This window comes from Aegilops tauschii, chromosome 6 (genome assembly GCF_002575655.3).
Source record: "Aegilops tauschii subsp. strangulata cultivar AL8/78 chromosome 6, Aet v6.0, whole genome shotgun sequence".
NCBI lineage: Eukaryota > Viridiplantae > Streptophyta > Magnoliopsida > Poales > Poaceae > Aegilops > Aegilops tauschii.
This window is the reverse complement of record NC_053040.3, coordinates 178,144,371-178,168,975: the sequence shown is the minus strand read 5'-3', so window position 1 is coordinate 178,168,975 and position 24,605 is coordinate 178,144,371.

Sequence of the window (24,605 nt, the reverse complement as noted above, 5' to 3'; positions counted from 1 at the left end):
GCATCTGTGGCCACATCATCAGGGGCATAACGAGATAGCTTACTAAACTCATCTACGTACTGAGCCACAGTACGATTTCCCTGGCGTAAGTTGCGAAACTCACGCTTCTTCATGCTCATAGCTCCAGTTGAGACATGGGCTATGCAGAATGCTTGCTGAAGCTGATCCCAAGTGACATTTGCTATGGGAAAAGTGGCTGTGTAATTCTCCCACCATGAGGCTGCTAGTCCGTCCAACTGATGTGCGGCGAAACGCACCTTCTCTGCATCTGTGCAACCTGCGGTGGTCAACTCCCTTCCAATCCTGCATAGCCAGTCATCCGCAACTATGGGCTCGGTGCTACTAGAAAACACCGGCGGCTGTAACCTCAGAAAACGGGCTAAGTTGTCAACTGGAGGAGGGTTGTTGTTGTTGCCTTGGTTCTGGACTAATATCTGCATCAAGGCATTATGCTGCTGGATCAACTAGGTGATCTCCGGTGGGAAAACAAATCCGGTGTCACGTCTCGGAGGCATCTGATGGTTTTAGAGGGGAGAGATTAGAATAGAAATTAGGTCTAGTGAGAAAACACTACCCATATGCACATGAGACAAACACAATCATATCACTCAATCAATCAAGCAAGGGCATACAAACGGTCTAGAACTATCGTTATAGTGCTCGGACTACTACTATATACATGGGGGAATACTACTAATCATATGGTGGTCTACTAGAAATTTTGATCGGTGGAAGACTCCATGATGTCCGCTCCAGCTTCGTCTTCAAAGTCATCATCACTATCGTCGGGGTCAGAGTCGATGTCGTCGATGATGATGTAGTCTTCTGAACGAATCTCCTTGGGTTCGTTGTCTTCTCCTCCTGGCGCGGGGTCTCCCATGAATACTCCGATCTTCTTTATCAGGTCGTCGTTCTTCTCCAATAGTGTGGCGATTTCCTCCTCATATCCATCGCGTGTAGACTCGAGTTCCTCCTCAAGCTCGGTGATCCTAGTCATTGCCTTCTTCAAATCTATCATGCCTGCGCACATCTGGTTCTCCTGGCGTCGAATGTGTTGGTTTAACTCCTGGATGAATGCTGCAATGAACCTGTCCTTCCTGGTGCTGATCATCTCCCATTGCTCATCTCGGCGCCCACATATCTGGTAAATAATATCCTTGAGATCCTTGTGGTAAACTTCGCCGATGCGTCCCATGGCGATGTGGGCTGCCATGCTCTTTCCCAGACTTCAGGTTGGTGCATCAAAGGAAAACTCTATGGGCTCCGTGACTGGCATGAACGTCCTTCCTGGAACTTGAACTTGAATCATCCAGCGCTCCTCTTCTGGTAAAGTGGCGTTGTAGGTCCCGGTGAAGCTTGGTATTCCGATGTTCAGGTATCTAGTGGCTTCCTTCAAGTGTCGTCCAAAGGGGGTGTCTTCATCCAGTTGTGCAAACTTGTTCCTCGAGTCCGCCATACTAAAGAGTAGAAAATGGAGAGGAGTCAGAAATGAGTAGAGAAGAGTGTCTTATGGCTTTCTTAGTGGCCGTGTCCTACATTCAGCGTGTGCTCTGATACCATCTTGTAGCGACCCGACCTCAAACGGTCAAGTCTCTGTGCTTCAGTGTCATCCCTGGATCGGTAATGCTGACACATAGTACTCGAAGGATTTATAACAGAGTAGCAATCACACACTTATTACATCAATAGTCTCAAAAGAGAACTTATTACAATAAATATGGCTTAAGGCCATCTAATACGATAATAGCGGAAGGCTTGGAAGATAAAGTGAGTCCATCAACTCCAACGGCATAGCTGAGTGCATGACAACGACCTATCGCACCTTTACTCGTCGTCTAAAATGTCTGCAACATAATATGTTGCAGCCCAAAAATGGGTCAGCACATGGAATATGCTGGCAATACAACACAGTAGAGCAATGAACAGATCAATGCTATCACTATATGCATATATGGCTGGTGGAGGCTCTATGGTTATATGATTTTGCGAAAAGCCAATTTTTCCCTACAACAAAGGAATAAATTTTATTTAACTATCATGGTAGTTGAAACATCATTGAGAAGGTTCCTCCAACTCAATCCCAATTAAAGTAATCATTAACCCAACAAATTAAGTTAGAGTGATGAGATACCACTACAAAAAAATACACTTCCGTGATGATACGTGTTTGTCACAGTAGGTCGCGTTTTTTGTCATGCATGTACATCCATGACGATTTTATGACAAAATCAAGATAGTCATACCTATGCTGTCGTAGAAGTGTTCCATGACATTACCAAAATTATCATCACGGAAGTGTGCACTTCCATGACGATAAATCGCGCGTCACAGAAGTGCTTTCGTCAAGGGTGACCGACACGTGGCATCCGTAACGGAACGCCGTTAAGCTATCGGGTCGGGTTTTGGATCCGATAACCCGTTAACAACCCCGACCAATGGGGATTTTCCACGTGTAAAATCATCATTGGCTGGAGGAAACACGTGTCGGCTCATCGTTGGGACAGATGTCATCCACTCATTGGACATAAGGCGCCTATGATACGTCGACACATGGCACGGCCCAACAGAGGCCCATTCCTGTGAAAAGGCCAGCCCGTTTGACTTGGTCAAAAGGTGGCGGGCCGGCCCATGGAAAGCCTGTTAACGGCCTGTTCGCATATAGCCCATTTACAGCCCGCTAACCCAAGGCCCATTACGCCCTATCCGAATTAGGCCCAGTAGCGTCATCTGGGCCATCCAATATGATTCCAGCCCGTTTTCACTTCTGGCCCATGTATGGCCCATGACGTCTTTCGGCCCATATGAGGCCCTATGTAACTCTTGGCCTATTAACGGCCCGTGGTGAAATTGGCCCGTAATGAACAGTGTATCACTTTACACCCATTAACGGCCCGTGGTGAAACTGGCCCGTAATGAACAGTGTATCACTTTATACCCATTAACGGCCCGTTATTCTGTTGGGCCGTTTCCATTCCATGTTATCTTTCGGCCTTCTCAGAGCCCATTTATTGTTGGGCTCATTTCCAGCATTTGTTTACTTATGGCCCGTTACTGTCATTTTCTGCTTGTGGGCCAAATTCAGCCCGTGGTTACAGTCGGGCCGTTTGTGGTCCGTTAATACGTTGGGCCGTTTTCATAGCGTCATCAAATACGGCCTATAAACGATGGCCCGTTATGGTCGGCCCATGAACGGACGATTCCAACTCTAGCCCGTTTACGGCCATAATGCGGCCTGTTATTGGCCCATGTTTGGCCAATCGATCATACGGCCCGTATAAGGCCCATTGATGATACGACCCGTAGAAGGCCCATTGTTTCTACGGCCCGTAGAAGGCCCATTGTTTCTACGGCCTGTAGAAGGCCTACTGTTTCTACGGCCCGTAGAAGGCCCACTGTTTCTACGGCCCGTAGGAGGCCTAGTGTCACTACAGTAAATATTAGCCCATGGTTATTGTGGCCTAGTTTTAAAAAATAGGTTATTGCAGCCACTAGCAAACCGCGGAAAAAGAACTGCACTGACTACAAGCAAACAAATAAACAAGACAACAAGGAAATAAATAAGCAAGCAATTTATGCTAGGCTATCACAGCTATTACACATATTACATCCACTGGGCATCAAAGTTCGCCACCAGTGCAAATATAGGGAACAAAGCAGCATATAAACGCCGCAGCAAAACAAGTCCAGAACTGAAACCACTTCAGAAGAGTTCAAGAAACAATATCCTGGGTACCCATAATGCTGGCAAGATGCTTAGCAAGCTTATTAACTTTCTCTTATTTGGCGCTTAAATCCTCCAGCGCTTGCTGTTGCACAAGAAAGTACGCATCTGAATTCTGCAGGGACTTCCTCGGTCCTTCGACTTCTTGCCGCAGCACAGCTGACTGATGCCTTTCAGCTTGTAGCTAAGACTGAAGAAGCCGAAGTGATTCAGGCAGCGAGTTCGAAGAGCTTGTGCCAGCGGTACTGGCCAGTAACTCGAACACTACATCAACGCAGGATTGTGGGGTTTTCTCACTGTCTACAAGATCGTTTTTATCACCTTTCTTGGAGACCAACAGGGTTGTCTCACTATCTTGAACCTTATCCGCATTACTTTCTCTACCATTGCATAGTGGGGTGCTCTTCTCCAATATTCTGTTTGCATACTACAAGAGAAACAAGCAGACACGTCACAGGTTTAGCTTGTAGTATACGAAACTCATTTTGGTAAACCGGTTCAGTAGTAAGGTGGACAGGATAACAGCATGAAACAAACATATATCTATGTACTATGGTCACTGTATTGTCCATATCATTCTAGTTTATGTTCCCTAATCAAGATAGAGACACAGTTCAACTCATATATTTTTAAGACACAACAGCATAGACAGAATATAAGTGTGAGAAACTACACAGCATTGGCAGCACTTGTAATGTGCATCACATGAGAACATAACTGTTTATACAACTTAAACTGAAATCAACATAGAGCAAGAAGTTAGAACAGGAATCCAGTTAAAGAAATAGGTTTAAAACATACCTGTTGCGCCATTGGAGTTTCAATTGGATCCTTCAAATTCGAAAGTAGTTGGTATGAGTAAATACAGTGATGCAACATCAAAGGAGTATGGACCATAGCTATGGAATCTGACCTGAGAACAGTTGCTCTTCTGCTTTAAACGTGGAGTTTGGGTTAGCTGTGGTGGTCTTCGTGCTTTGGGCACTGCAGTAGCTTTACAAACTGCTCGTGTGGGGGTACTCTGTGGTGGACATGGTGCTTTGTCAACTATAAGTGGGTTACTATCCACTGGGGTTGCGGTTAGATGGGTTGTAGCTGGTTCTCTGCCCAACAGTGTAAGTGTGCAATCTGGAAGAGTCTCGATTATGTGTGGTGGGGCTAGTTTGTGGGCCAGTACAACCATGGTTCTATCTGCATCGACGGGTAGCACTGTCTTTTGTGAAGAACGAGTTTTTGCTCCTTTAGATACTGCCATCACCCCCTCCAATTCAAATGGCTGATAAACAAGAAAAGAAATTGAACGTACAGACATTGTATGATAGACAGATGTGGTAATTCACATATATGTTGTCTAACCAAACAGGACAGCATGACACAATTTCACATATATGATGCCTAACTAAACAGGATAGCATGACACAGTTTCAGATATATGATGGATAACTTAACAGGATATAATGGCATAATTCAACATATGATGAGTACCTAAACAGGATGACATGACAAAACTATATGATGTCTTTCTAAAATAGGTTGGGATGAAATAATTCACATACATGTTGTCTAAGTATACAGGATGGCATGATATAATTGACATAATTGATTCATATACTAAGCAGCTGGCACTCGCATGTATGATCTCTAAACTAAGCAGATAGAATTCAATATTGTGCATATGATGTCTAAACTAAGCAATGCAAGACACCATATGCATCATATGAGAAATATAAACATTGCAACTTAGAGCATACACCTCAGGTGGGATATAGGACTGGTCATCTGTCTCTGAATCCTCCTCTGAGGAGCTCCCTGTAACCATCGAGATATATGCTTCAACAGGTACCATTGCCTGCTCTGAAGACCTTGTTTTCACTCCAGATTTTTCCATAACCGGCTCAAATGGCTGATGCACATGAAGAGTAGTTCAATATACACAGATTGTCGACAAATGGAATACGTAATGAAAAAAAAGATGGCATGAGATAATTCACATATATGATGCCTGGCTCCATGGCGGTGCATAATTCACATATATGATAACTGGCTAAAAAACATGGCATTGCATAATTCATATATCTGGTATAGAAAGCAAACAGGAGGCATTCACACAAAGCATGTCTAATCTAAGCAGATGGCATGGCAATGCAAGACACCATATGCATGATATGAGCAATATAACCCAGCCAAGTTAGAGCATGCACCTCGGGGGGGGGGGGGGGGAATACGACTGGTCATCTCTCTCTGAATCCTCCTCCGAGGAGCTATCTGTAACCAGCAAGAAATCTGCATCGACAGGTAGCACTGACTGCTCAAAAGACCTTGTTTTCACTCCAGATTTTCCCATGACTGACTAAAATGGCTGATGCACAGGAAGAGTAGATGAATGTATAAACATTGTTGACAAATGGAATACATTATGGAAAAAATATGGCACAATACAATTCACATATACGATGACTGGCTAAACAGGATGGCATTGCATGATTCACGTATATGATGCCTGGCTAAAGAAGATGGCATTGCATAATTCCCATATACTCCCTCCGTTCCTAAATATTTGTCTTTTTAGAGATTTCAAATGGACTACCACATACGGATGTATATAGACATATTTTAGAGTGTAGATTCACTCATTTTGTTCCGTATGTAGTCACTTGTTGAAATCTCTAAAAAGACAAATATTTAGGAATGGTGGGAGTATGATATAGAAACCAAACAGGTGGCATTCACACAAAGCAAATCTAAACTAAGCTGATGACATATAAGATGTATAATGTAAGCAATGCAAGGCGCCATATGCATGATATGACCAACATCAGCATGCCAGGTTAGAGCAAACACCTCAGGTGGTAAACAGGCGTGGTCGGCTCCTTCTGAATCTCCATCTGAACAGTTATCTTCCTGTGGAATACAATCTGGAAGTGCAGGAGGGGGGGCACTTCGCCCACCATGGAGCGGCGTCTGCATGACATTATATTCGCACGCAACGGTCTCCTCTTTTTCTCTACATGTTCAGTACGATTGTGTACAATATCTGACATGCATAATAAAAAAAGTTAGATTTTGTAAGGCCTAAGGGGTGCATGCAAAAATCAAGACTGATGGTAGCAAACGAGTGGATGGATCCAAAACTAATGATAGCAGGTAGATTATAGCTTCAGTTTAAAAAGATAGACAATGGATCATCTATTATTTGTTCCCACCCAACATGAACCACATAGAAGACCCCAGATGAACCAGATAGTAGACAGATACTATTCGTTGCTGGCTCGATATGAGACCCATGGGCAATTCAAAACTCAAGATTGAACGATAAAGTAGCAGGTAATAATAACCGATGTATAACATAAGCAAACACGAAAGACTGCGACCTCTCTTCCGGAACTGTGTAGTCCTCAGGTTCATCTGCTCAGTCAATGATGGTAATGCAGTTGGCATGGCTGCCGGCAACGGGGAAGATGATCTGAGGCGGCGAAAGGAAGTCTGCAGGGGGGATCTCTGTTGCAGTGAACGCTTCTGTCGATGGTGCACCTCAGATGGGGTGGATGACGGCACGGCAGGAGCAGGACATAACACACACAGTTTTCTTTGACGCCTATCTGAAAATGAAGTAATTCTGTAAGGGCTCCTTAGAATTGGAGGATTCTATAAACGCAGGGATAGGAAAAACACAGGAATAGGATAGGAATGCACGTGCAAAACAGAGCATTTGGAAACATAGGATTTCAGTCAACCTGGGTGTTTGGCTCACATGAATTGGAAGAACAAAGGAATGGATAAACAAAGTGATGAGACGAGTGTAATACCTCTTTGGCATAGCCTTGTGGACCTCAGCATCATTGGGTTGGACGTGGAGGATGGTGATGATGCTGGTGTGACTGTCGGAGGCGGGGAAGAAGATCCGAGGCCTCTGGAAACGGCGCCGAGGGTACTGCTCCGCTGTGATGGACGGTTCCGTCGTTGGAGCAGCTCCGCTAAGGTGTACAGCGATGAGGCTGAAGCATGACAAGACAGACAATGTTAATCTGAAGTGGGACCCTAATATCATCTGCAATAGATGATGTAAAATACATCACCAAAAAGTGCTAGATGTAAAACGCATCAGCCGTGCCACGGCCGCTCCGACAGATGCTGTAAGTACTGTTCACTCTGAACTTAACTGGAGAAAATGAACTTCATAGTCGAAACTGAATTTTACTGTCGAAACTGATTGAACTAGTAATAGAGCATTGCAATAGATGTTTAGGGCGTTCGAGCACTAGTAGCAGAGAAGCAGTGATCTAAATCAGCAGACGCTCGAGCAGGGAACGCACTAGCAGAGAGCAAGTCGTGCAGTAGCATCGCGAGCGAGTGCTAAAGCAGCAACTCCTGTAGCTGCTGGAGGTCGTGCAGCAGCAGCAGCAGCGCAAGCGAGAGCAAGAGCAGAGCAGCAGCACGAACGAAAGCAGGAGCAGTGCAGTAGCGCGACCAACAGCAAGAACAGAGCCGCAGCGCGAGCGAGAGCCGGAGCAGCTGTAGCTAGTGCCGTTGTGGAAGTCGCCGCCGAGGAAGCAACGACATGGGGGAGAGACGCCGTGGATGATGTGGCCGGCGACGGCGCCGTCGATGGAGACATGCCATGTCTGCTCGGTATCGAGCACCGGCAGCCCCGTGAGATCGAATAAAAGATAAAATGCAGCGGTGAGTGCAGAACCTCCTTGGTGGCGCCGAGTTGGCCTCGGCTTCATCGGAGGAATTGGTGAGGCTGTTGCCGTTTCGGTCAAGACGGCGCTATGGGGATTGAGGTGGCGCGATAGACAAGGCGAACGTCGGGGCAGCTCCTTGGAGGTGGAGGACAGGGCGGCTGATCTGGCGGGACGACGAGATCGACAACGGATCCTCATCCGGTGCGGTGGATGAGGGACGGCGAGCTGTTGCGGTGGACGACGTAGTCGGGGAAGAGTCTCCGGCTGGGCGGCGGTCGGGAGGCCGACGGAGGAGCGTGGGATTTCGCGGGTTTTGGCGGCCTCGGTGTACGAATGGGGGGGGGGAAGGGGAAGGGGGAGCCAAGCTTAGGGACGCGCTTGTCCGAAATGTAGGGTAAGTTACCAGCGTACCCCCACCGGTTTTGACACCGCGACATGGAGCTTCATTTCCGGCTGAGGGGTAGAAGGGGGATTTCGCGTGTCTGGGCTGCGGGAGCGATTTTGGATGAGGAGGGAGTTCTCGCGTGCATCCAAATTTCGGGATAACAAGGCGCGGCGCGGGTTGAAGAAGCGGGAGTTTCAAAGCAGGTGAGACAAAAGATACTCGAGCTTGAAAATTTCGGGATAACAAGGTGCAGATTCCTTGTTCGGCAGAACAAACTTAACGTGTAAAAAAACAATTCATACAAGACACAAGAGAGTCATGTCCCCTTTTACTATATTGCTATAGGTGCCATTGAAAAAACTACAAGAAAAATGTAAAAAAATCGGGAGAACAAGATTACCCTGCACAGTACCAAATCGATTCGCACTTCCCTCAACAACAACAAAAAAAAATCAATTCCCACCAAAGAAAGAGTAATGTCCCTTTTTATATGATTACAGATGCCATGATCTCGAATTTCAATTTTTGAATCCACGTTATGTTGAATTCGAATATATCGTTAGGTGACCTTGCGGTTTATAATTGATGTAGTCGTACATTTTGATCTTCCATCATATATGAACATTTTACTCCACCATGTGAACATATATATTGTCGCCTACCATATGGACTAAATTTGAATCAATTTTCCTTATTTGAATACGATTGTTGTCAAGTTATACAATAATTTAAATATTATCTTGATAACAAAAAACATACATATAGCAGTAATCATATTTCACTATGAACTACATGTACCATACGCTCTCCAATTCAAATATTTGTATCCATTTTATGTTGAATTCAAATCATAGTACATTATTGGTCTAGGTAGCGAGATGTTTGGGATAATCTAAACCCTGTTTTCATACGTATAATTTTTGGCTGAATTGGGACAAGTTTTGGTGTAAGCCTCTTGCAAAACCGGAGATTCTCTCAACAAGCCTCGTGGTTCCGAGAGGGAACGTGTCACCTTTGTGTGCGAAACGATATACGCTGCCTCCCCCCTGATTTTATTTACAGAGGCAACATAGAACTATATGAGTGCCCTGTTAAATTTTGGAATTATTTCGGGTTCATTTGGCCTTTTTATACATTAATTGAGTTTCTGGACTTTTAATGTGCATAATCTAAATATGAATTGCATGCACATGCTCCGGTGCACCAAAGTGGGTTGAAAAATCACATGTGTGTCCTTGGTTGAATTTCTAGGTCCCATGGAAGAAATGAGAATGAAATTCAAACATCTGGGCGTCATGGCTCGGCCGAGAACATCGAGAAACTTTGATTTTAAATTCATGTAAATCCAAAACTCGCCTGGAAATCATGAAACTTGGCATGGTGTCATGTCATGGCACTAACATGTTGTGGTAAAAAATTGGGCCGATTTGGAAGCTCGTGGCTCTAAGAGGGAACGTGCCACCTTTGAGTGTGAAATGATATACGCCGCCCCCCCTTGAGTTTCTTAACAAAGGCAACATAGAACTACATTAGTGCCCCGTTAAATTTTGGAATTATTCCGGGTTCGTTTGTCGTTTTTTATACATTAATTGAGTTTCTGGTCATTTAATGTGCGTAAGTCAAATTTGAACTACAAGCACATGCTCTCGTGCACCAAAGTTGGTTGAAAAATCACATTTGTGTCCTCAGGTGAATTTCTAGGTCCCATGCAAGAAATGAGAATAAAATTAAAACATCTGGGCATCGTGGATCGGCCGAGAACATTGAGAAACTTGGTTTTAAAATTCTTGTAAATCCAAAACACGTCTGAAAATCATGAAACTTGGCATGGATGTCATGTCATGGTACTACCATGTTGTGGTAAAAAATTTGGCCGAATAGGAACAGATTTTGGTATAAGATTCTTGCAAACCGAAGCTTCTCTCAAGAAGGCTCGTGGTTCTGAGAGGGAACGTGCCACCTTTGAGTGCGAAATGATATACGTTGTCCCCCTTGAGTTTATTTACAAAGGCAACATAGAACTACATGAGTGCCCTGTTAAATTTTGGAATTATTCCGGCTTCGTTTGGCCTTATTTACACATTAATTGAGTTTTTGGTCATTTAATGTGCATAATACAAATTTGAACTACAAGCACATGCTCCCGTGCACCAAAGTTGGTTGAAAAATCACATTTGTGTCCTCGGGTGAATTTCTACTCCCTCCTTCCATCTATATAGGCCCTAATGCGTTTTTCGAGGCTAACTTTGACCAAACGTTAGAGCAATAATATATGACATGCAACTTACACAAAGCATACCTTCAAATTTGTATGTCAAAGGAGCTTCCAATAATATAATTTTCATAGTATACATATCATGTGCTATTAATCTTGTCAACAGTCAAAGGCTGTCTTGAAAAACACATTAGGCCCTATATAGATGGAAGGAGGGAGTAGGTCCATGCAAAAAATGAGAATAAAAATCAAACATCTGGGCATCGTGGCTCGGTCGAGAACATTGAGAAACTTGGTTTTAAAATCATGAAACTTGGTATGGTGTCATGTCATGGTAGTACCATGCCGTGGTAAAAAAAATTGGCCGAATAGGAACAAATTTTGGTATAAGCTTCTTGCAAATCGGAGCTTCTCTCAAGAAGGCTCGTGGTTCTGGGAGGGAACGTGTCACCTTTGTGTGCATAATTCAAATTTGAAATACGTGTCCTCGGGTAAATTTCTAGGTTCCATGCAAGAAATGGGAATGAAATTCAAAATTCTAGGCGTCGTGGCTGGGTTGGAAACATTGAGAAACTTAGTTTTTTAATTCCTGTAAATCCAAAACACGCATGAAAATAATGAAACTTGGCTTGGTGCCATGACATGGCACCAACATGCTGTGGTAAATTTGCAGTCCGATTTGCGAAGGCGCACACATTAACAATCAACAAAGTCATTTTGGAACAAGTGCTGTCACGTTACAATCGAAAACACAAGTATTATTGAAACCGTGGGCGTTCTACTTACTAGTACCATTTACGTGCCGCCACGCGTCCCCATTTTTTATTAGCTAGGAGGCGCCGTGCAGGGTAGCTATTTGAGTATGAGAGGCGTGCGATCAGACCCCCTGCGCGTGCTTATCGGGAGGAGAGCCCTTTGACCTCCATCTGCCGTCCACCTCTGTCCCAAGGTCTCCATTAATGGCGCCCGAGCCTTTGTTTAATGGCATGGCTATGTCTCACTCGACTGAGATTTAAGAGAGAAAAAAGAAAATCTGAAAGCACGGATCTTGATGTAAGATCCGACGGACCTATATAGCATCTACTGCGACTTATAGCAAGACTAATGAATATATAAGGACGATTAATTTTTTTTTGATCAAAGAAGGGCTTGCCCCTTCCGATTTTCATTACTGAAAACCACCACAATTCACAAGAAGTTCAGCACAACTCCAGCCTAACACGAAGGACTAAAAGCTACCAGATTGAAATCGCAACATCCCAAGAGGCCAACAAAGGCCAAACATCCGCGCTAGAACCCAGCATTTCACAACCGACGACACAATCCACATCCTAAACCGATTATTACATCAAAAGAAACCAGGAAACTGAAGGAAGCCCAGCAGCAACTAGAAGAACAACAACGCCAGGGTCACCACAGCAAGAGTTTTCTTCATTCCAGCCTCGCAACATTGATCTTCCACAGAAAGATAAGGATGATTAATTGTCTTACATAATTAGAAAGATAATTAAAAAAGCCACATGCAGCTACGCCCGAAATACACAAGGGCAAAAGAAGAAGGAAGACAAGGATCTGGCTCGCTGATCTCTACTTTCTTGATGCATTGCTGCAGGCCGCGGGAACTAGTCTCCGCGGCGAGCGGTGATGAGCTCTTTCGTGTCCTCAAGACGCTGCTTGAGAACATCCACGAATTCCTCCACCAGCCTTTGGCTCTCATTGCGGAGCATGTCATTCTCGTCCATAAGTTTCTTGACGATGACGCCGGTCCTCTTCAACAAGGCAGTGGTCTCCTCCTGCTGGTCTGCACTTCGGACGATCTTCTCCCTCAGCAGGTCGCGCTCGGCCCGGGGCCTCTCATTGCCCTCCCTTAGTTGCCGGATGACGCTGGTAGCCCGTTCAAATGAGGCTTTCATGTCATCCTGCAACCTCGCCCAGCCGAAGATCTGATCCATCTGGCTATGGACGATCGCATGCATGCGCCTGTAATAGTCGTCGCCTGCCCGCGAGAAATTTTCCCAGGCCGCCGCGGCGCGGCGGGACATCTCTGCTGCATTCGTGGCGCGGCGGGACATCTCTGCTGCTTCCGCGGCGCCGCCGGACCAGTCTGCTGCATCAACGGCGCGGCGGGACCTCCGTGCTGCTTCAGCGGCGCGACGGGACCTCTGTGCTGCTACTTCCGTGCGGCAAGACATGTCGGCTGCTCTCGCAGCGAGGCGGGACATCTCTCGTGCTTCCGCTTCCATGCTCGCCTCTCCCAGGTGGCAATCTCTCGACCCAGAACTCACGCTGGCCATGGTAGACGCAAGGGAAGGATGCTGAATGACTTGTTTGTTTTTGTGGATGAGGAGTTGAGGAGGAATGTGCAGTCCTCTTGGCATACTAATATTTATAACCGAGTACTAATACGCTCCTAAGTGGGAAACCGTTTAGGTTGTGATCGGTGTGAACAGGTTTGCAATTCAATATAGCGTGGTACTAATACGCTCCTAAGTGGGAAACCGTTTAGGTTGTGATCGGTGTGAACAGGTTTGCAATTCAATATAGCGTGGAGTAATTTGGAATGTGACGAGACGCAAGCTCAAAATTTATTGACGGTTCTAGTTTCGAAGTGCGGCACTATTCCTAGATGGAGTACTTCTTTTTCTACTCCCTCCTTTCCAGTTTTATAGGGCTTATCTCAAAATTTTAGTTTTTCCATTTTATAAGGCTCAATTTGGTTGTTCCCCAACACATGTTCAGATTCCAAGGTGCATTAAATCATTGCATGCAAGTATTAAGAGAAAATTGACCAATGCATGTACTTTATGCATGCATGCATTGCAATTAATGCATTGATAAACATAATTTTTTGAGAAAAACAAGAGCATTAATTAGGTGCTTTTGCAAACTACAAAAAATATTCCACCACTCACCATCTTGGTTGGTGAGATTTTTGAATTAAGCCCTATAAACCGGAAAGGAGGGAGTACTGCTGTGTACGTGCAATAATCGCATCGTCGTATACATATCTTACGGTTAATGGGGCGTTCGACAGGAATAGCCGCGTGGCGAGCTCTAGGCTAGTCTTTTTTTCAGACGCATTAAACCTAGCTCTCGGGACTTCTCACACGCACCATCGTGCCACCCACAAAAACTTGTACTCTGAGTTTAGTAGTACGTTATACAGGAAGAGAAGAGGTGCACGCATGCACTTGTCCTCTCACACACGCGTCTGTTTTTTCTCGAAAAGGAGGATGATGACCCCCGGCCTCTGCATCTGGGAGTCACTCACGCATCTGTAGCTACGAATTGTAGTGTTCTCAACCATCCGATTGGCTCTATCATGGATGTACCTATATACTAAAACATGTCTAGATACATCTATATTTTGACAAATGGAAGGCATGTATTGTGGAACGGAGGGAGTGCTTGTCATCAAAATGGATAAAAGGGACGTATCTAGAACTAAAATACGTCTACATACATCTCCTTTTATCCATTTTGATGACAAGTAGTACTTCTTACCCAAAGGAACTTTATATCCAACAGACACAAAATATCCGTTCGACTGTTGGAAATTACTGATCTGATGTCGAAGTAATTGCTGCATCGCCACCAAAACCCACCATTTCTTAAGCTAAAGTAGACCAAGGTAATCCCTATATTAGCATATTACTAAGATAAACAGAAGGCACTGTAGAAACATTTAGGACGTGAGCTTGTCAATCTGAATGTGGAGGGACACAAGCTTAGCCCCGGCCAGCAGCTTGGGTGGAACTGTCAAGAAGGTCAGCTCCTGCACGTCGACGTCGCTGGGATCCTTGCTGCTTATCAACTCCATTTCCACCTTGATGGCGTCGGTCATGCCTTTGGGCTCCCCCGGCGGGCCATTCACCCACAGCTTGGCCACGTAGTGCGGCAGTGGGGACTCCCCCGCTCTGATGCAGACGACCGACACGGCGATAGGCGCGCCGATGTCGAGCACGCCGCCGACCAATAAAAACGCGCGGCGGTCCTCCTCCGCGAACAGCAAGAGCCGTGGCTCCGAAAGTGGCACTTGCAGCTGGAGCACCTTGCCGTACTGGATCCTGTGCACGGGCATGGGATGCGCGGTGCTGATGTGGTGGTAGAGCGCCGGCGGCGGGCCTTCGTAGCCGCAGACGGGCACGGGGCATTTGCAGGGCGCGAGCGGACACACGCTCTGGTGATCGACGAGCTTGTGGTAAGTGACGTAGAGCCCACAGCCTTCATGCGGGCACTCCACCCTCACCGACGAAAGTACGGAGTCCACCGCCGTGTTCCGCACGTCGAAGCCACCGCCACGCTTGCACTTCTGGCACTGCCGCTGGTTCCCGGGGCGCTCGACGCGGCAGTCCGCGCAGGCCAGGTGCCCTCCCTTGCACTGCAGAAATCAATCGAACAACACATCAATCAAGAAACCCGCACCTTGCTCAATCAGCCGAACGGACGAGGTGTATTCGAACCTCATACACTGGAGGCGTCAAGGGGCGGAGGCACAAGGGGCAGTGGAGCACAGTGAGGTCCATCGAGACCTTAGAGAGCTCCATCGTCGGGTCCTGTTCGGTCTGCATGATCTCGCCCTCCTCGTGCACAACCATCTCTCGACTTAGGCTGGGGTATTACAAAGCTTTACCGTCACATATTTTATACTACTTCAAGGTGCATTAAATCAACACATGCAAGTATCAAAAGGAGAGTCACGGCATGCATGCATGCATTGTAATTAATGCATCGGTAAACGCAAATTATTGAAATATATCGAGTGCAGTGCTTTGATGTGTCGCGTCAACTCGTACATCAACGAGAAGTTTGATTATCCTCTCCCTCGCGGACTTAACTGCACCTGCCTTTGGCTGTATGACAGGTTGGCCACACACCTGTCGGGCCCACCTGTCATACACGCAAAGGCAGGAGCGTCCCTCCCTCGCCCATGAGCGTGGTGGCTAGCAAGACTAGGAGAAGCTTTCGCTACACGCTCTCCCTCCCGCACGTGGTGGACATGCAGCAGTTCAATCGGTGTCAGATGGCCAGAAGCGTACTGTAGTACTCCTCCAGTGCAGTAGTACTCCATCATTGTTCGACTTCCCGAAGAGGCGAAGAGCCAAGCGCAACCCGGACGCTCGTGTGGCAGTTTCATGTGTAGAGTACTCTAAGATAGCGTGTACCATGCCTGTAAGCTTAAAATCATTGGGGTCGGCTCCATGCTATGTGGCCGTCTCGAAGTTTAAAAATATATATTAAAATAGTCTTCTGGCCCTACCTGGCACCCTGGTGATTGTAGTTTGCACGCTCATCTGGTCAAGACATGAATATATATTTTAATTTGTTTTTTTGAAAAGGGGGGACTCCCCGGCCTCTGCATCAGAATGATGCATACGGCCACATATATTTTAATTTGTGGTGGGTAAATGTTAGAGGTTGCAGCAAATATATTGTACACTGCGGGTCTTTCAGCCAAGTTTAGAGGCAAGCATGTGGGGCCAGTGCTATGATGTGTCGCATTAACTCGTACAACGAGGAGAAGCTTGATTTTACTACACGCCTTCTCCCTCACCCATGCGCGCGGTTGCTCGCAAACGAGGACAGGATTTTGCTTAGTAGTACTTCTACAACAAGCTATCCGTCCCACTCGCGGTGGACGGACATGCAACAGTGGATTCGACACTGTAGAAGCAGTAGTAGTAACATCATTGTTCGTCTTCTCGAAGAGGCGAAGAGCGAAGCGCAAACCGAATGTTGCAGTTGCGAACATTGGAGCACGCATATAGCCAGGCTCTTGCATGAGACAAAATTGCTATGTGAGCCCACTATTGTACTAGTACGTACAACTACTTGCTAGTATAGCCCTGTAAACAAGAAAGGAGTATTTGCCCTTCTAGAGATTTCAACAAGTGACTAGACTACACCGAGACGGAGTACATATGGAGCAAAATGAGTGAATCTGCACCGTAAATAAATACGTACTAGTTCTATCGTTTTCCTCTCCGAGGTGCACAATATTGAGTATACTGACTAGTCTCTTTTTGACACGCATTTACGTTTTTTACACAGTACAGACGCAAGCGCTCATATACACGCGCATACACTCACCCCTATGAACGCACACACACACGGCACTATCATCTTGAAATTTACGAAGTCACCATAGGCACCTTGTCGTCGACGGGTCCATAGGTGCTTGAATGCCAAGGAGGGAGAGGGTAGCGGTTCCCGAGATGTTGAACGGTCAATGATGCATCCTCAATTACATGCAGAGGGAATTAATTGGAGAAGCAGAATAGAGCCAGCACGATGTGAATGCAACAGAGTTTGGACTCTCATATAATAAAGGCACCCCACCACTCCAATCCATCTACTCCCAAGTCTCTGCGCAACACTTCTCACTCCAATCCAAGACCAAGTGACCAGAAGCCACAAGCACCTATGGAGGCGATGGACGCGAGCGGCAGTCGGCTGTGCCAAATCATCCAAGGCGCCGGCCTACGGCCCCGCACCGTGCAGCGTTTCCAGACGGTGCTGGCAACCGCAGGCATCGTAGCCCTCGCCGACGCCGGCTTCGCCTCTCGCATGGACGACATGATGGTCAACTCCATCCGCAAGTTCACCGCCGTCAAGAACCGCGCGGACAACCTTGCCGTACTGCTCCAGCCCGCGCGCCCAGGCTCCTCATTGCCTGCCACCCTCATCGGCCTCCATGGTGATGAACTCTTTCAAGCCCTGGTGGCCCTGCATGTGCCGGAGGTCGCGACGAAGAATGTGCACCTCGAGGCCGCGCTCGCCACGCAGCGCCTCGCCATGCAAGAAACCGTCGACCTGCACATCCACGTCTACGAGGAAATCGTCTACATAGGCCACTACAAGGCAAGCGAGGACAGAAAGAAGTTGCCCTTCTTCCAGCGGCTGGAATCTTTGGACGCCATTGTTCAGAAGCACGTCAACCTGGCCACGAAAGCCGCTGCTACTTAGGCGCCGTTCGGTGGGCCGGCGCCCTGAGTCGAGGAGGTGGACGTCGTCGATGGATGCATCTCTTCTTGCCTCATGTAACCAGCACTGCATCGCCTCGTGGCCTTAATGTTTTATTAGTATAGTACTCCCTCCGTTCCCAAATATAAGTCTTTCTAAAGATTCCAGCAAGTGACTACAACATACGGAGCAAAATGAGTGAATCTACACTCTAAACTATGTCTACATACATTTGTATGTTGTATTCCATTTGAAATAGTATCTAAAAAGGCTTATATTTATGAACGGAGGGAGTATATGGCATTTTTATTCCAGTCGTAACGTTTTCACTGTGAGGTGGGGCCGCAGTTGAGCAAACCCACCCCGCCCACCGGGCGTCGGCCGAGTTTAGAATTACTAGAAGAGAGAAACGAGGGAGGAGAGCTAGCTGTAGCATGGACGCTGTTGTCAGATGGGACTCGTGTTTATAGAATAGGAGTACTGAGCACTCGTGCCTCTTTTTTTTTGAGGGAAAAATTAGTCGTATGTCTAGTACCACTAGTTGGGTGCGTGCGACCTATAGCTGTCATCACTTTAGGTCTCCTTTTCGAACCGCGGCTACGCTTCACAGTACATATTATTTCACGCATTTATCCTCCTATATGTACTCCTAGGCTATTTCCACGTGCTCCCATTCGCCGACATGTGGGACATAGAGCATCTGGGTCGTAGTGCATGCACGACTCGGAGCATATGCCGGGGTACTTTACATTTCAGACCTCACGAATTACATGCAAACCCCCCGCAGAAGAATAAATAAATGAATGAATTACTACATGAAACCGGATTATTTTCATGGAAACCGGAGCACGTTCATTAAATTTTGGACATAACACGTTTATAAAAAATGACCGGACCGAAACCAGTCTAAGGGCCTCTTTGATTTTTCCCGCAAAAAAAGGGCCTCTTTGATTCGCAGGATACTGAAAACACAGGAATGGGGAAAGTATGATGGCGATGAACCGAGACGAGGAGAACTCTAACTCAGTTAGAGGTTAGAGTTAGATTCTAACCCTGAACTAACTCTAAACCAAAGAGGTGTATGGATGGCAGGGTTAGATTGACAATAAATGCTCTATCTCAATCATTTGACTACTTTGGACCCTATTTCCTGCCGGATTTGGAGGGTGCTTGGATACGTTTTAGTTCCATGACTAAAAGTAGTGGGACTAAAACTTGCTAGCCTCACCCATGGTTGGATCCAAATACTAAAGAGACTAAAATCAAGTTAATGAGCATTTATTATCCTCCAAACCCTCCAATCCAGAACTTGCCTGTGTTAAAGGAGAGGAGTTAAATGAGGAGAGAGAGGACTAATCCACATTTTAGTAGGGGTACCCCTCACTAAATTTTTTTAGTCTCAAGACTAGTTTTAGCCCCTCTTTAGTCAGGGGTGCTTGGAACTTTAGCCTCTTAAAGAGACTATTTTTAGTCAGACTAAAATAAGTCCCTTGGATCCAAGCACCCTCTTGGTGTGGCCGGCTCTTCTGTGGCCTCCTCCCGCTCATAATTGACATAAACGAACCATCTATACAAATCAAGCATGCAAAACATGATAATTTTTACTTTGTCCATACAAATGAGATATCCCACTTAAACATACAAGTCGTCAATCAAGCTTCACAAAATAAAAAAACACTTCATGAAACAAAGAATGAGCTAACTCATCACGGAAGTCATTCACGATAGGGAGGGAGCCGGGAGCCCCTCACGCACCGAGGGAGGAGCTCGCCATCGTCGCTCTGGAGGAAGGCTCTGTAGAGCCCAAGCCCTGGGAACCCCTCCGACGCCAGCCCTTGCGAGTTGAGGTCGACACCGGCATGGGTAGCAGGGCCACTTGCCGCCGATTGGGAACTTAATCTTTGGGCCTCTAGAAATAATGCAAGCCTATAACTAAAATACTAGAAAGGTGAACTGAATCTTTGGGCCTCTAGAAATAATGCAAGCCTGAAACTGAAATACCTAGAAAGGTGAACTGAATCTTTGGGCCTCTAGAAATAATGCAAGCCTGAAAGTGAAATACCTAGAAAGGTGAACTAAATCTTTGGGCCTCTAGAAATAATGCAAGCCTAAAACTGAAATACCTAGAAAGGTGAACTGAATCTTTGGGCCTCTAGAAATAATGTAAGCCTAAAATTGAAATACCTAGAAAGGTGAACTGAATCTTTGGGCCTCTAGAAATAATGCAAGCCTGAAATTGAAATACCTAGAAAGGTGACCGGAATCTTTGGGCCTCTAGAAAGATTTATTACCTCCTCAAGCAGCATCAAACAATTCCATGCGTGCACCACAAATCTATACCAAGTTTGATCAGGATCTACTTTTCCAAATCAGAATTAGTGCTAGAGCAAGCAAGATCAATGATATGGCCGTGAGACAGAGAAGGAATGAGCAAACTCACCCCTCTCGCGACCTCCCTGGTAGATGCGCCGCCGCCGCGCACGACAGAGGGAGAAAAACAACTGGTGAAGGGGGAGCGGGGTGACCTTCGAAGGCCGGAGGGAGAGGGCGGCCGGAGTAGGGCGGCGGAGGCCGGAAGGAGAGGGCGGCCGGAGGAGAGAGAGGGCGAGTGGCCCTATGGGGAATAGAGAGGAGTCGTGTGAGAGGGGGGAGCGATCTGGTGCGGGCAGGGGAGTTTTTTTTAGTTCTCTTTTAGTGGGCCCGAGGATAACTAACCCAATTAGAACCTCTCCACCGGGCTAGTTTTTTTAGCTGGGTTAGAGCAAACTAGCTCAAACTAACCCCTCTTGTTTCGTAATTTGAGGCTATTTCAACCCAAACTAGCTCTAACTCAGGGATCCAAACAAAGAGGAGTGTTACTGTACATGCTACAGTGTGGACCGTAGCACATTGTTTTTTATGGCCATATCACCACATTGTTTTCTACTGCTGGTTCACTGGGCTACCGTGGTTCGCACTGCTGGTTCACTGGGCTGCCATGGTTCGCACTCCTCCGACCTGAGTAGTACTATAGTATAGTACTAGTATATACCGCATCATTCTTTGCTCCTTCTTACTACTCCGACATGTGGGAGAGCCAGCATCCGGGTCGACGTGTCATGCACCAGATTAGAGCGCGGAACGGAAGGGGGGCATCACCCCGGTCGGAGCGCCAGTAATTCATGACTATAGTGAGTGGTCATATCACAAGTCTTTCCAGCAGTAACGCGCCGTAAAATCGCACAGCCCCACTCGCTCACCCTCCTCGCCTCTCTGTCAAACCGCCTACCCGAAAACTGCCGCGCGTACTGCCCGGGAAAAGCCCCGCCCTCAACTTTTAACTATGCAAAAATAGTTCGAGCTTGTTTGTTCTATATAAATACAGTAGTTACTGTATGTTTATTCACCCGTGGGGGTGTTCAATGAATGGAGGGGCGGGGAGCACAAGTGAACAATACTGTAGTACTACTAGTAGTAAGTAGGAGTCGTACAGTAGTCACCTTAAATAGAGAGTTTCTTTTCTTTAATGCCACGTACACAAATTGAAACGCTTGTTGTGGAGAGAAAAAAGATAATCACTCCACTATATATGGACGCAGGGGCCTGAGCACTTGCTTTACTAGGGTTGCTCTCTTCATTCTCTCATCCTCTCCAGATATAAAAAAGACAACGGTAGCGACATTTTCTCTTTGCTCACCGCTGGTCACAGATCCGGCCGGATCCCTTCGGCCAGTGTGTGTAGAGGACTAAAAGGTGCATCGTTCACGCGGTCATCGCCGCCGAGGGAGGAAACCCACAGCTGCCGGAGGGGCCCGATCCTCTGCCCGTGCCGTTCTCTCTGACACAGCGCCGGCTCGGGAGGTCCTCCGACCCTTCTTCCTCCCTGTCATATTGTCCGCAGATCTGACCTGCTGCCGCCGACATCCCGGCGACCCTCAGGTATAAGTTCTTCGAAAGCGGCCTTGCTCTACTGCCCCAGCTCCCCACGTGTCTGCATGTGCATCTTTTTCTACTCCCATCAGCTCTTCCAAAGCCACCTAATTTTTTAGTATTATTAGAGGTAAAGCTACTTCATGCATTCGAATTTAGGGCTTTGTTCAAACAATGAAGAAAGGGGGGAACGTTGTAGCATGAATCTAGGACTTGATTCAAAGAGGAAATAATATGGTGAAAGTAGTAGAGACCGGATACCCAACCGGTCTCTTGGTTGAAAAGGGAAATAATGGGAAAACGTAGTACAAACTGGATAAGGAACAGATCTATTATTGGTTGAAAAAAGGATAGAAAGTGGCGGCTGGTGGACAAGTCAACAGAGTATGTCCAGGATTAGATTTGCTGCCATCACATAGTAAAAGGTCTCCAGGATTAGATTTGCTGCCCTCACATAGTAAAAGGTCTCAGGATTAGATTTGCTGCCCTCACATAGTAAAAGGTCTCAGGATTAGATTTGCTGCCCTCACATAGTAAAAGGTCTCCAGGATTAGATTTGCTACCCTCACATAGTAAAAGGTCTCCAGGATTAGATTTGCTGCCCTCACATAGTAAAAGGTCTCCAGGATTAGATTTGCTGCCCTCACATAGTACAAGGTCTCCAGGATTAGGTTTGCTGCCCTCACATAGCATGAACAAACTTGGCATCACCACTTTATGCCTCCTTGTAGGTACATTGTGCTGATGCGTCCACTGTCGCATGTCCTTATACCAACCTTTTGCTGTTGTTAATGTAAGGGCGCATGTAAAATGAAGCGATCACACTGTTACCTTAGGGACATGTCTAACCAGTGTTATTGTTAATCTAATGCCTCCAGTGATAAGATGCAATTAAACTGTGTTACAAATGGCACTCCTGCTGTTTTCCCCAGTATGATAAGTAAGTTGCTCCTTTACGCTGCTGAGTGTCTTGGTGTCCGCACGGTCCCATGCCCTTAAACCAACTCTTTAGCTGCTGTTGATTTACTATGTCTGGTAAACAAGCAATGCCACCATTAAAGTAATTCCATATTTGAGGAATCTCATTGTTGATCGTAATGCTTCTGGTAACATGAAGCATTGCCGACGTTTTAAAATTTCTACTGTCCTTGCGTGATTGCCATGAACATAATTAAGATGCTTCTTTTCATTTTGTATATGTTTCGTATATTCTTATTGACCAGCAACTGTTTACTTTCTATCTTTTTGTGCAGATAGGGATATCCATTTCACCTTGTTGCTATTGTGACCTTTTGTGAACTGCACAAAACACTTTTTTTGGAATGAGTGTCTTGTGCAGTTCAACTAAAATGTCACGTGGGCAACATCTCTCAATTTTGGTGGAACTGCACAAAATGGTGATTGGAGTTTCCAAAATCTCCGTCAAGTTCTGCTGGTAATCTCGTGCAACATTTTATTAGCCTTTGCAAGATGGAGCCGTCACTGTCACCACAATGGCACTTTATTTTAGTGGAACTGCACAAAAGGATAAGAAAATTATAGTTGCACCTTACATGAGCCGGACAGCCAACCTTAATGTTCCTCAATTTTAGTGCAACTACTAAAGAAGAACCTGCCAGCTCACAAGAGCAAGTACTTCTTGCTAGCTGAATGATGCAATCTTTGCTTCATTTCAGGTGAACTGCAGAAAAAGGCGCATGAATTGAATCATGGAACTCCAGGCAGACCTCATCCAAGTAGAGGTGGAGGTTGAGTTCAAGGAGGCCGCTATTAAAGCAAAATCCTGCTCTCCTGTCTCCTTGTTTGTGTTGTGCAAACATGCTGTGCAAACAGGAATACTCAACTACAGATGTTGTGACGGTCAAGAGCATTCGCCAAGTTCTTCGATTGTATGACACGGCTAGCCAAGATGGATTTAATCCCAATATTCACTTTATCAAAAGGCTCTAATGGGTTGGTTCTGAATCTTGCAAGCTGGGAATCAGTGAGATGTGTAGGCATCTTTGTTGTACTTATTATTTGAATCTTATTTGTTGGTTCTGAATCTTGCAAGCTGGGAATCAATGAGATGTGTAGGCATCTTTGTTGTACTTATTATTTGGATCTTATTTGTTGGTTCTGAATCTTGCAAGCTAGGAATCAATGAGATGTGTAGGCATCTTTGTTGTACTTATTATTTGGATCTTATTTGTTGGTTCTGAATCTTGCAAGCTGGGAAACACGACATGATGATGCAGAGGACAACAACCATAACAAACAGTTCAAACTTGGTAGTATTATCTTTGTGAAAGTGCGACAAATGTGCTGATCGTGTGCGTCCTGAGAATAATAATTCTAATTGTTGTGCATGTTGATCCTGTGGCACTGATAGAACGAGCAAATGCATTGCTTGTTTTAAGTACAAATTTCTATTAAAGCTAATTAAATTTAAGTAAAGTGACCACTAACTCCTGTTATTACAGTACCAATACAGACCCGCTCGTGAACCGACGTGTGGCCGAGGGTGCATCTTCTGCCGGGCATGCAGCGGACGAGGGAGGGGTAGTAACTGTTGTCGCCTGTACACACTCAGCTTACTGTTGAATCCAGTTCCCCAAGAGCTAAAAAACGAACTGCTGCCGCTGCCTACACACTCGTTCACTCGAAGAGACTCCAATGGCGATCCGAGGGGTGAGCCTACTGGATATGGACTTCAGCAAGGAGTTCCCCTTTGAGTTCGCCGTTCAG